Source organism: Dendrobates tinctorius, unplaced genomic scaffold (genome assembly GCF_039654945.1).
Source record: "Dendrobates tinctorius isolate UK_male_01 unplaced genomic scaffold, ASM3965494v1 ptg000011l, whole genome shotgun sequence".
In the NCBI taxonomy this organism is placed as follows: Eukaryota; Metazoa; Chordata; class Amphibia; order Anura; family Dendrobatidae; genus Dendrobates; species Dendrobates tinctorius.
Window position 1 is genome coordinate 85,259,761 of NW_027361679.1, and position 13,017 is coordinate 85,272,777.

Genomic DNA, 13,017 nt, shown 5'->3' on the forward strand with positions numbered 1-13,017 from the left:
TCAAGATAGATAACAACAAAATGCCCTATAAGATCAGCAAACACTACATTAATGAAATTCTGAAATATGGCAGGAGCATTAGTAAGACCAAATGGAATAGCCAGGTTTTCAAAGAGTCCCTCAGATGTGAGGAATGCCATTTTCCACTTGTCCCCCTCCCGAACCCTTATCAGATTATATGCTCCCCGGCAGTAGCATAGCTACCGGGAGGGGCAGAAGGGGCGATCGCCCCGGGCCCCGTGCTCTGAGGGGGCCCACCCAGGCTACGCTGCTGTAACTGTATCTGTGGCAGAGCAAGGAGAATCGATCATCTTCCTGCTCTGCCACGCTGTTTTCTCTGCCACAGGACCTGTGAAGAGGTCACAGGAGGGCAGGAGTCAAGGTCACATGATCAGGGGCCTCTCAGTGTATGCAGGTCTCTGCCGTGCTAGTTCTCATGGTGCTGGATGATTGGAAGTTTCTGTATGAGGTCAGGAGGAGTTTACAGGGTGGATGTAGCAGAGCCGTGTGTGCATGGGGTGTACGGAGCAGAACCGCGTGTGTAGGAGGTGTACGGAGTGGAGCCGCGTGTGTACGAGTTGTACGGAGCAGAGTCGCGTGTGTACGAGGTGTACGGAGCAGAGTCGCGTGTGTACGAGGTGTACGGAGCAGAGTCGCGTGTGTACGAGGTGCGCGGAGCGGAGCTGCGTGTGTACGAGGTGCACGGAGCGGAGCCGCGTGTGTACGAATTGTACGGAGCGGAGCCGCGTGTGTACGATGTGTACAGAGCGGAGCCGCGTGTGTACGATGTGTACGGAGCGGAGCCGCGTGTGTACGATGTGTACGGAGCAGAGATGCGTGTGTACGAGGTGTACGGAGCGGAGCCGCGTGTGTACGAGGTGTACGGAGCGGAGCCGCGTGTGTACGAGTTGTACGGAGCGGGGACGCGTGTTTATGAGGTGTACGGAGCGGGGCCACATGTGTACGAGATGTACGGAGCGAAGCCGTGGGTGTACAAGGTGTACGGAGCGGAGTTGCGTGTGTACAAGGTGTATGGAGCAGAGCCGCATGAGTAAGAGGTTTACGGAGTGAAGCCATGTGTGTACTGAGTGGAGCCGTGTGTGTGCGAGGTGTGCGGAGCGGAGCCGCGTGCGTACGAGTTGTACAGAGTGGAGCCGTGTGTGTACGATGTGTACGGAACGGAGCCACATGTGTACGAGGTGTACGGAACGGAGCCGCGTGTGTACGAGGTGTACGGAGCGGAGCCACGTGTGTCCGAGTTGTACAGAGCGGAGCCGCGTGTGTACGAGGTGTATGGAGCGGAGCCGCGCGTTTACGAGGTGTATGGAGCAGAGCCGCGCGTTTACGAGGTGTATGGAGCAGAGCCGCGTGTTTACGAGGTGTATGGAGCAGAGCAGCGCATTTACGAGGTGTATGGAATGGAGCCGCGTGTTTACGAGGTGTACGGAACGGAGCCACGTGTTTACGACGTGTACGGAGTGGAGCCGCATGTGTACGAGATGTACGGAGCCGCGTGTGTACGAGGTGTACGGAGCAGAGCTGCGTGTGTACAAGGTTTACGGAGCAGAGCAGCAGCATGTGTACGAGGTTTACGGAGTGAAGCCATGTGTGTACTGAGTGAAGCCATGTGTGTGCGAGGTGTACGGAGCGGAGCCGTGTGTGTACGAGGCATAGAAAGCAGAACCGTGTGTGTATGAGGTGTGCGGAGCTATGTGTGTACAAGGTGTATGGTGGGGAGCATTCATACCTCCCAACCATCTTGATTTTGAGAGAGAGTCTGCCCCGGTCAGGAGCTTACTTTTCCCACGGACACAGGAGTACACGGCAGAGCCCCGAGGAGCACTTTAAAATTTGCACGTGATGTTCCACTGGAAGGGACGTGCTGGAAGCTGACTGGAAATTAGGTGATTTCAGGAGGAGATTGTGACGGAACCATGGAGGCACCTCAGGGAATGTTTCAGATCCATCACCGTCTCCTCCGACAGCGAAGACAGCAGGATCACCTTGGACTCGGAGATGTCGGCCATGTGAGCGGATCATGATATGTCCTGCACCGGGAGGCTCAGGTGGGCACTACAATGGGAGCCGGGCTGCTACAGTATCTTTATAGTTTCTTTCTCTCTCTGTTTGTTTCTCTCTCTGCTCTTTCTTTCTCTCTGTTTCTTTCTCTCTCTCTCTGTTCTTTCTTCCTCTCTGTTCTTTCTTTCTTTCCCCTCTGCCGTTCTCTCTCTCTTTCTTTCTAATCTTTCTTTCTCTCTCTAATCTTTCTTTCTCTCTTTCTCTATTCTTTCTTTCCTCTCTTTCTCTCCCTCTGTTCTTTCTTTCTCTCTGCTCTCTCTGTTCTTTCTTTCTCTATAATGTAGCCCCCTTCATATGGTATAACATAGCCCCTCCAAAGAATATAATGTAGCCCCTTCAGAATATAATGCAGCCCCCCTCATAGGGTGTCATGCTGCCCTCCCTTATATGGGGTATCATGCTGCTCCCCTCATGCGGGGTATCACACTACCCCCCTCATACGGGGTATCATGCTGCCCCCATCATACAGGGTATCATGCATTGCTGCCCCCTCTTCATACAGGGTATGTCATGCTGCCCCCTCATGCCGGTATCGTGCTGCCTCCCCATACAGGCTATTATAATCATGCAACCAGGACTCACTATATAAATTAAAAAAAACACTATACTCACCTCTCCTCCTAGCTCCCACGCTGATTTCAGCGGCGGCTCTGCTCTGATGTCAGGAGCTGCGCTGCAGTCAGACCGGCACACAGTGGGGACGCGATGAAGTGACATCATCGTGCACCCGATGTGTGTCAGAGGAAGAGGGTAATGATGGGAGAGGGAGCGCAATGTGACGCTCTCTCTTCCATTATTGTGGTGCGCACTGAGGGGCCACGCTGATGCCACAATAATGGAATATATATATATTATTTTTGGCAACAGCGTGGTCATCTGCTGAGGTTCTCTGGTTAGGGGCCCACTCAGAAGTTTCGCCCCCCCTGAACCAAAACCCTAGCTATGCCTCTGCTCCCCGGAGATTAAGTTTGGAGAACCATTTAGCCCCAGACAACTGATTACATAGATCTGGGTTAAGGGGAAGAGAATACGTGTTTTTCACGGTTATTTTATTAAGTTCTCAAAAGTCGAGGCACGGATATAGACTGCCATCTTTTTTAACGAAAAAGAACCAGGCAGCCACTGGAGAGACGGAAGGATGTATATGCCCCTTTTAGAGGCTTTCTGCAATATACTTCTTCATGGCTAAATGCTGAGGACCAGACAAATTGAACAGACGGGCTTTAGGCAACTTAGCCCCAGGAACCAACTCAATGGCTCAATCAATGGGTCTATATGGCGGTAAAACCTCGGCCTCGCTTTTAGAGAACACATCTTCGAAGTCCTTCAGATACTCCGGAATACCCTCCAGGAATGACAGACGACACAGAGACAGATCCGACAGGTTCATACAAAAATGCAGATTTATAACATCGATTGACACATTTAGGCCCCCATTGAACAATTTTCCCGGTCTCCCAATTGATGACGGGGTTGTGATGTTGCAACCAAGGCATCCCCAACACCAACTCAGCAGGCATATTTTCCAAGACAAAACAACTTATTTTTTCAACATGAACAGAGCCGCATTGAGTGAAAAAATCTCCGACACATAGAGAATTCCTTTTTTTGTGTGGGGAGAAGAGTCAATAGCCACCACATTAATCAGAGTCTTAAGCCTGACTGTCCTTATCTTGCATTGAGAAAGCAAATGAGGGTTGACCAAGTTGATGGATGAACCGCAGTCAACAAAAGCTGTAGAAAAATAGGACAACCATCCACCAGCAGTTCCACTTGCACAAAAAAATATAGAGAATGAGGAAAAGTGTACCTGAGGGTCTGGGTAGTCTCCTTGACAACTACCCAGACCTATTCATTTCCCAACACCTTGGTCGATGAAGGGCAAGAGGGACAGTCCTTCCAGTGTCCAGATTCCCCACAAAAAAAGCACAGCTGCTTCTTGCTGCTTCACTTTGTCCCCAGAAGAGGTATCCTGCAATTTAAACAGAGGTTCAGGAGGAATTAGAGTAACATCTCTAGCCCTTGCCTCCTGAACCCCTGATGACAAAGCTGCTTGCACCGCATCAGATACCTGCTGCTGAGTCTCAGCAAGAACTTGTTGCTCCATAGTGAATTTCTGCATCATCTGAGTCAGGTGTTTCACCTGCTCAGAAAGGGTGTGCATAGAGTCCATACTACCCCCAGTGCCAGGAGACTGTGTTGGTCAGTTATAATATCAGGAACACCGTGACTGAAAAAGCTCACTCAGTACATGTGTCCCTCTATGTCCCAGACAAGCAAGGCTGGGCAGCACACAGAAAGCTTACCGGGATGGGATGCGACTGCTGATGTGCAGGACCTGTGGCACATGACCGCAGTGGGTGGCTCTGGGGCAGAGCCAGCCGCAACGCTCCCGGGGAATATAGAAGAGAACGGCAGACACCGACAGAACAGGAGTAGGTCAGGAGAGCCGATGTCATTACCAAGAGGACAGTGAGGTACAAGAGCAAGGTACAGAAGAGGAGTCAAATACAAGCCAAGTGTCAGAAACTGTAGAGGGCAGCAGAAGGGGACATGAAAAATGGGCAGTCAGGATGGAGCAGAAGTCAGAAACCAGGAAAACTAACGAGCAGTACAGAATCAATAGACAAAAGCCAAAGCGGGGAAACAAACCGGGTCAGAAACAGGATAACATACAAAGAGCAGGCACAAGGCACAAGCACACAAGGATCAAACTACTCAGCCGAGGGCAGAAGTATAATTGACAAAGACCGGAGCCAAGCTGAGGCTATTTAAAGCCCTCTCACAGCCAGAGAGAGGCCAAAAAGCCTTTACCCCTGAGGTACCAGTCAAAACTTCCAAACAAACCATGACAAGACTGCTCCCCAGTTCCTTCCTGGCCTAACCTCGCCATGTTTACAATTCTTTCTGCCTGTTTTGCCCCAGACTCGAAATCATCAGTCACCAGGTTTGGTTGCCTCTGGTAATGCATCTCATCGAAGCTCCAACTTCCTTCATCTCCGTCCTACCGACTCTTGCCCTATAGGCATCCACCCAGCCAATGTGTCGCCACATCTTTCCTTCCCTGTTCTTGCCCACTGCTATGATGCACAGTGGCTGTGGATAACATGGGCTGCAGTGATTTAACGTTATGTGACTGCTGACCTGTCCGGGCCTATAGCCCATGTGGACACTTGGGCACCCTGGGCCCGTCTGACCTAACTTCCTAGAAACTCCTGTCTTACCACCCGGCAGCCCCTCCTACACTTAACCCCCTATAACCATCCTATAAACTATACCTACAGTGCACACTGGTATGCCCCCATCTAGTGGCCCATAAAGGAACTACATCTACCCTTATCTATAAGAACTATATACTAATGTGTCCTCTAATATCCCAAAAGGATGCACCTTACTTTCTCTAAACTGTTATACACCACATATATTATATACAGTATTACACTAAAGGAACACAACACAATATAAGACAGTTCTCTAAAGAATGGTAGCACACGTGTAAATGTGGCAATAAAATAAATGTAAGCGATAATACATCTTACTATGTAGCAGTGCCGCAAATATTTATCAAACGCATTATCAACATTAGCATATGTACACAAACTGATGGAAGACAATTAAAGGAAGGTAAGCAAGGAGGTAATTTGATCTCACCCCCTTACAGTTACCGTATATGAAAAAAAACCCTATTTGGGAGAGAAGAACAGACAAATCGTGGCGCCCTAAGTGCGTAAACACAATATATAATAGTCTTTGATGGGTGCACAATTTTATGCACTCACCTGATGGAAGACTAATATGGCTTTAGATCGTGTATCCTCAAAAATCCTTCTGAGATACTTTTCAATAAACAGGGCTTACAGCTTGCCTCGGGTGGATCCAAGTGAAAGAGCCAAACACAGGCTCACACAGGACAAGTAAATCAAAACAAACACATCCTGCCCATGAACGGCAGTGCTTCCCAGGACTCACATCCAAAGATGATATTTTGAAGATGATATTTTGAAAGAGATAATAGATTGGCAATTAGTGCTGCCTCCGGTGCTATAAGGATGCAGGACTGTGTCTGCCTACAGGGCCACTGCTCTGCAGCCATCATTGTGTGTCTGTATGCCTGTGCCAGGCCTGACATTGCCATTAATGACCCTTGTTCTGGATACTTCTGTGTTATTCTTGTATGTGCGTGTGATGGCGCTGACATCCTTGTATTTGGACATCTTTTTTTTCTGTTTATCTAAATTAAAATGTCACCATTGTAGTCAGTTTTACAGGATAGATATAAATCAGTATGAACCAGATTTATGTCTACCGATTTTAAAAATTCACTACGTGGGGTGGCACCGTTTTGCTGCATAGGGGCTAGGTTCACCCCTGGGAATAATGGTTACTGTAAGTTGTAAGCTTGTCGGAAGAGGTAGGTCTTCAGGTTCCTTTTAAAGGTTTCCATGGTAGGCAAGAGTCTGTTATGTTGTGGTAGGGAGTTCCAGAGTAGGGGGGATGCATGGGAGAAGTCTTTTATGTGATTGTGGGAAGAGGAGATAAGAGGGGAGTAGAGACTGTGATCTTGTGAGGATCGGAGGTTGTGTGTATTGTAAGGTAGCGCTGTCATTCAAGTAGGGGACACTCGCTTGGCAGCCAATAAATCACATCCGGCACAGGTTTCTTAACATAACTCCAACAGTCCATGTGGTTTATTAGGCATCATAAGCACACAGCAATAGAAAGTTCATATAAACAGCATAGCGTCCATGACAGAGCTTCACTCTGCTTATCCTATGGTCACACAGGTTGTGTAATGTCCAGTACACAGGCTCTCTAGCCTCAGAGTTATATCCCCTGTCCAGGTTTACCTCATGGCTGCTTCTCAGTGCAGACATTCATTCCCTCCAGGGAACTCTCACACACACGTCTCACGTGTACAGGAAGGCAGACCCATCTTCCTTCAGTGGGGCAGCACGGTGGCTTAGTGGTTAGCACTGCAGCCTTGCAGCGCTGGAGTCCTGGGTTCGAATCCCACCAAGGACAACATCTGCAAGGAGTTTGTATGTTCTCCCTGTGTTTGCGCGGGTTTCCTCTCACATTCCAAAGACATACTGATAGGGAATTTAGATTGTGAGCCCCATCAGGGACAGTGATGATAATGTGTGCAAATTGTAAAGCGCTGCAGAATATGTTAGCGCTATATGAAAGTAAAGATTATTATTCAGTCGGTCTCACGTCAGCCCAGACGAAACCTTTCATACGGACCAACCGAGTCCCAGCATTCACTCATGTGACCTACCCTGGCCACCTTATATGGTGCACAGTTGTCACTACACCACAGTAGTAACCAGCTACCTGAAGACTTCTCCCTAATACACTGGCATGAAAGAACTGCTCTGCTGATCAGCACATAATCAAGCCTTCATCTCAAGGCCACCCACCTTCAGATATATTACGATCATTCAGCATCCTACTCCAATCAGGACACTGGAAATGCTTATAAGCCTGTCCACACAGTGCCCCCTAGCTGGACGCGCGACCCTGGATACACCGCCTCCAGTAGGGTGAATTTAAATAATAAAACGTGCAGCTGGATACACCGTCTCCAACTGGCGAATTTAGGTAATACACGTTATATATACAGTAGTCTGGATATCCCGCCTCCAGTAAGGCAAATTTAAACAATAAAGGGGAAACCTCCAGTAGGTAACAATAACAATGGTGGGCCCTGCGATAGGGAATAGGGACGTGGAGACTCCTGTACTCCCCTGAGCCAGTGTCCCTGCACCCCTAACGTTCCCTATGCCGGTTCCGCACCGGGCAACGCACGCGTACCTCAAACCCTGACTCGCCCATCACCTAAACCCTCACTAGGGAATTGGTTGGTGCGGAAACTAATCCCACCACTACACTAAACACACATAAGGGAAAATGACAATACAGGGGGAACACCACTTAGCTTTGCTTAGCTGTCGCTCCTAGCAACAGAGCCCACCACCTGCATGCATCTTCTCCTCCAACCGGATCCATCACCATAACCGGATCTATCACCATAGTGCAGCCTTGGAGCAGAGTCCACCACCATTTGCAGCTGCCCAGTAAACAGAGTCCCAAAGATGAGTCCAGCTTCTGCCAAAAAGTCCAGCATGCTTGAGTCCAGTTTTCAGCAACCAAGTCCAGCATGCTGAGTGCAACTCTCACCATAGTCACCACTCCACCAAGCCATGCAAGCACTTCCTGCTGACACCATAAACTGCGACTCCACCACGCCATGTGGTCAGCCTTCTTGCAGACCACATTGTTGGACTCCACCAATCCATGCCAGCAGTCCCTGCAGACTCCATAGCTGACTCAACCCCTCTGGCTGGGCTGCCCAGGACTCTCATTCAGCTCCTTCATCACCCTTGCTTCCCAAATGACGAACTATCAATATCACCAACGATCATCAAACACACCGGAAACTCTTTTATAGAGCCTCACACCTGATTTGTAATACATGCACATTAAAACTAAAGTGTAATACTACTCACCACCACCGGGGCAACTTAGAACAAACAACACCACGTGTAATAATTCTAATGGCCACCAGGGGCAATCAACCCACTTTGGCACCAAGCCAAAGGAAAAAAAGTTCACTTTGTCCATTTACTTGTCAGATCCACCTTGGATCATGACACCCCAAGGCAACGAGCTTGTGGGACTAGGAATAGTGAGCAGCCATTGACTGTGATGGATAGGTAAGTTGGTTGGGGGAGTTGAGTGAGATGGGGAAACATTATGAATTTTGTTTTGCTTATCTTAAGTTTTAGAAGGATGGAATAGTGGACAGACATGTATGCATGGCTAGGAAGTTGTGAAGTGGACAATAAGCTGAAAACAGACATTGAATGCAAAGCTTGAAGACAAACTCTAGAGATGAGTGGAGGAATCAGAACTCATTCCCCCAAGTTAAATTGGTCCATAAGTGTATATTGCTCCATTTTTTTTCCTGCCTACATGCTTTTGCATGTAATACCACATTCTATCAGTAGAGGTCAGCAGTACCTTTATAATAAAATGCAATAGTGCCACTTGGCAGTGATAATACAATTACAGTGAATTGTGGTGGCAAAAAAGCACATTTTTTTTTCCTTATGCTCAATACACATTCTGTGTTTGTGTTAAACACCTTCATGGAGTCCTGTACTTGGTGTTTAAGCCATACGTTAGTACGATGTCTGCAAACGACAAAAAAAGCTAGAATATTTGGACTCTGAACTGAGGGATCTTTAATTCTTTATACACTGTATGACACGTACCAAGGACTCTATTAATACTTGGATCTTAAACTAGATCAATAGCCGCAATCTCAAAGAAAAAAAGATTTTCTTCCACTTTTCTGCAAAAAAGTGCATGCCCTGGGAACATACTGCTATAAAAGAGGTACCAAAGGGGGTCGTAACATAGTTTAGCCCTTCCTACCTATTTAGCATCAGACAGGCCCACTGCCCCTGTGGCAACTTAACCCCTCTTCTGCCAGTCACACCTCTACCATGTGCTTAAGATTCCTTTTGGCAGGAAGAAGTCTGGAAGCTGCTTTTACTCTGCTCCCTTCTTTCCAATTATACCTTAAAAACGCAAATACCTCTACAAAAAAATGTTCACCCACCATCTGGGAGTGTTTCTTTAAACACAGCCCCTTTAATTATGTGAGGTCAATGCTTTTTTTTTTTTTTTTTGCCTTTTTTTGTTAAGGCATGCAGCTGCCAGAAAAATCATCCACTGCTTATAGATTGCTTTAAAAAAAAGCAGCACTTCCAAAGTCCAGGTCCCAGAAACATCAGTGTCGCGGCGCTGCAAGCCATTTCCAACTCACTAGGCAAAATCAACACGTTGCCGTTAATTCGGTAAGAATTTATTCTGTTGTAATCCGGATTAATAACTGTAGGTTTATGTGGGGATCTGTAATGGGCGTCATGTAAGTGATTCTTTAAATGTGACGATCGTAACGGATCATAGCTCTGCTAATACTTAGTATATCACTTATTAAGTGTAGAACTTTATTTTTTCCCCTAATTTTAACTATGAAGTATAATTACTCATTGTGAAGTCTTCGCCAATTCTTATTAAAACTCAAGTGACAGCTTTCCAGCCAGATAATATAGTAACACTGTTGTATGTCATAATCCTAAAAGTCATACTTTTTTCATGTTTTCTATTGCTTTGTACATCTGCAAAATTCTGCCCATTCTTTTCGGCGCCTGATCTGATGTCGCTTTTCCATCTGTTACAGGAGAACACGTCTCATTCTAACTTGTCCTTAGCTGTTTAGCTTTTATGACTGTTCTTAATTTGTAGGATACTTTCTTGTGTCTGGACATAGTTTCTGCTCTCACTGCCTAGAGCGTGGAGGCACCACATACCGGTATTTTCTTGTCTAAAATTCCCATTTGTGTTTGAAATGTAACCTCTGCTCTTAGTTACAACTGAGTGATGGTAAACCAGGTAAAATGCAGGACATAATTGAAAGGCAGATAATGAAGCTGACCTGAGATGTGGGCTTTGATGATCAGTGCCTTTTACGTTGACTTGACAGGACTTGACGCATAATTGCTACCATGTTCAATGTCCCTTTTTTTTTTTTTGCAATTTGTTGATGTTTCGCAGTATTAGAATCCAGCTACTGGAAGTCCTCAGTTTTTCATGCCTTCAGAAAAATTCTTGACAGTGAGGAGTATTTCAACTCCTGACCTCAGGCCTGTGCTCCAGAAATATCTAAACCTAAAATGACGCAAGATCACTTCGGTTATCTCCCCTGACAGGCTGGGTTGAAGATGAAATGTAATAATTTTAATATTTGTGGAGGAGGTAGGTAGAATTACTTTTAGACTTCAGCAACTCTTTCTAAAGGGATCTGATAGCTCTGCTCAAATTTTTGACCAGAGGCACATCTCATACATATCCTACTTACAGTAAAGTCAGAATTAACTGATTCAATAACATAATCAAAGTATTTTGTAAATCACCTCCCTGTGATTTTAATAAATATGCCTTAAAAATGCAATGATTACAAATCTGATCTGTGCATGTTTATTTAGATTCAATATGGTCACCTTATAGAGAAGACAGTGCCTGTGTGGTAGAAAAGTAGAAAATGGAATCCTTAGCAAAAAGCAAACGTGGGCACTGTGCTCACCATTTTTATACAGCACATGATTCAATCAAAACTATATATATACAAAAAAGCAATATATATATATATATTCTATATATATATATATATCATATATACTCGTGTATAAGCCGACCCGAGTATAAGCCAGCCGAGGCCCCTAATTTTGCCACAAAAAAATGGGAAAACTTATTGACTCGAGTATAAGCCAAGGGTGGGAAATGCAGCAGCTACTGGTAAATTTCAAAAATAAAAATAGATACTAACAAAGTAAAATGGTGGCCCCATAAGATACTCCATATTAAAATACGTCCCATATAATGCTGCATGTAGAAAGGTTAATTGTGGCCCCATAAGATGCTCCATAATAATATATGCCCCATATAATGCTGCACAAAGGTTAATGGTGGCCCATAACATGCTCCATATAAATATATACCCCATATAATGCTGCACAAAGGTTAATGGTGGTCCCATAACATGCTCCATATTAATATATGCCCCACATAATGCTGCAGAAAGGTTAATGGTGGCTCATAACATGCTCCATATTAATATATGCCCCATATAATGCTGCACAAAGGTTAATGGTGGTCCATAACATGCTCCATATAAATATATGCCCCATATAATGCTGCACAAAGGTTAATGGTGGTCCCATAACATGCTCCATATTAATATATGTCCCATATAATGCTACAGAAAGGTTAATGATAGCCCCATAACATGCTCCATATTAATATATGCCCCATATAATGCTGCAGAAAGGTTAATGGTGGCCCATAACATGCTCCATATTAATATATGCCCCATATAATGCTGCTGCGATTTTTAAAAAAAATTACATACTCACCTCTCGTCGCTGCTCCTCAGCGTCGCTGGCTTTGCAGTGACTGTTCAGGCAGAGGACGCGCACTAAACACGCCATCGCAGCCTCTGATCTGAACGTCACAACCAGAGGACCCAGGAGACTGAGAGCAGCGCTGGAACGGGGATAGGTCAATATGGCATGGCTGACTCACCCTCCCAGTCCTACTCACCCTTCTGGCATCTGCATATCCAGCTCTGCTACATCTTTTAGGTGTATGACTCATGTATGAGCCGAGAGAGTCTTTTTCAGCCCAAAAAAGGGGCTGAGAAACTCAGCTAATACACGAGTATATACGGTGTGTGTGTGTGTATATATATATATATATATATATATATACACACTCCTTAGCATTTCGCCATGTTAAACCCAGGAGCTGTTTTTCATAGCAATGCAAGGCCGTATGCTTTTCATGCTACTGTGAGAACCCTGCATGACCTAAAAATACCATTATCTGCAGTATCTCCTGATTTGTCTTCAATCGAGCACATCTGGGATGTGATTGGTCAGCAATTGCAAAGGGGGCTTCCTGCAGTGCATCTTGATGATTCGTGCGCCCAAGTGTATTCAGCGCGATATGCGGATAGCATTGTAAGGCATGTAACTGTGTGTATTTATGCAAGAAGTTTCGAAAATTTTGTTGCCATTTTTTCATCTTTTGCATATCATTAACATGTCAATCAATGCCAGGATTACATAATTCATGATTCCACAACCTTTTCTTCTTGGTCTGGCATTACAAAATGTTACATTTGACTAAAATTAGTTGATGCAAAAATGAATACATTTCTCATCAAAAACTACTGTATCTAGAATTTAGTATGACCTCCGTGATTACTCAGGACAGCACCAAGTCTTCTAGGAATGGCATGAACAAGTGGGCCACATATTGCAACATCTATCTTTTTCTATTCTTCAAGAATGACCTCTTTTAGAGCCT

The 13,017-nt window shown here is 45.6% G+C and overlaps 1 protein-coding gene across 1 annotated transcript in view; it reads left to right on the top strand.

The window, feature by feature from the left end:
- The first annotated feature begins 9,629 nt into the window (after window positions 1-9,629).
- The window catches only part of ADAMTS10 (ADAM metallopeptidase with thrombospondin type 1 motif 10), a 322,067-nt gene continuing 318,679 nt past the window's right edge, over window positions 9,630-13,017 (top strand). Inside the window, exon 1 of the mRNA XM_073544180.1 lies at window positions 9,630-9,944. The gene's annotated coding sequence lies outside the window, so the exon portion shown is untranslated. The remainder of the gene's footprint in view (window positions 9,945-13,017) is intronic.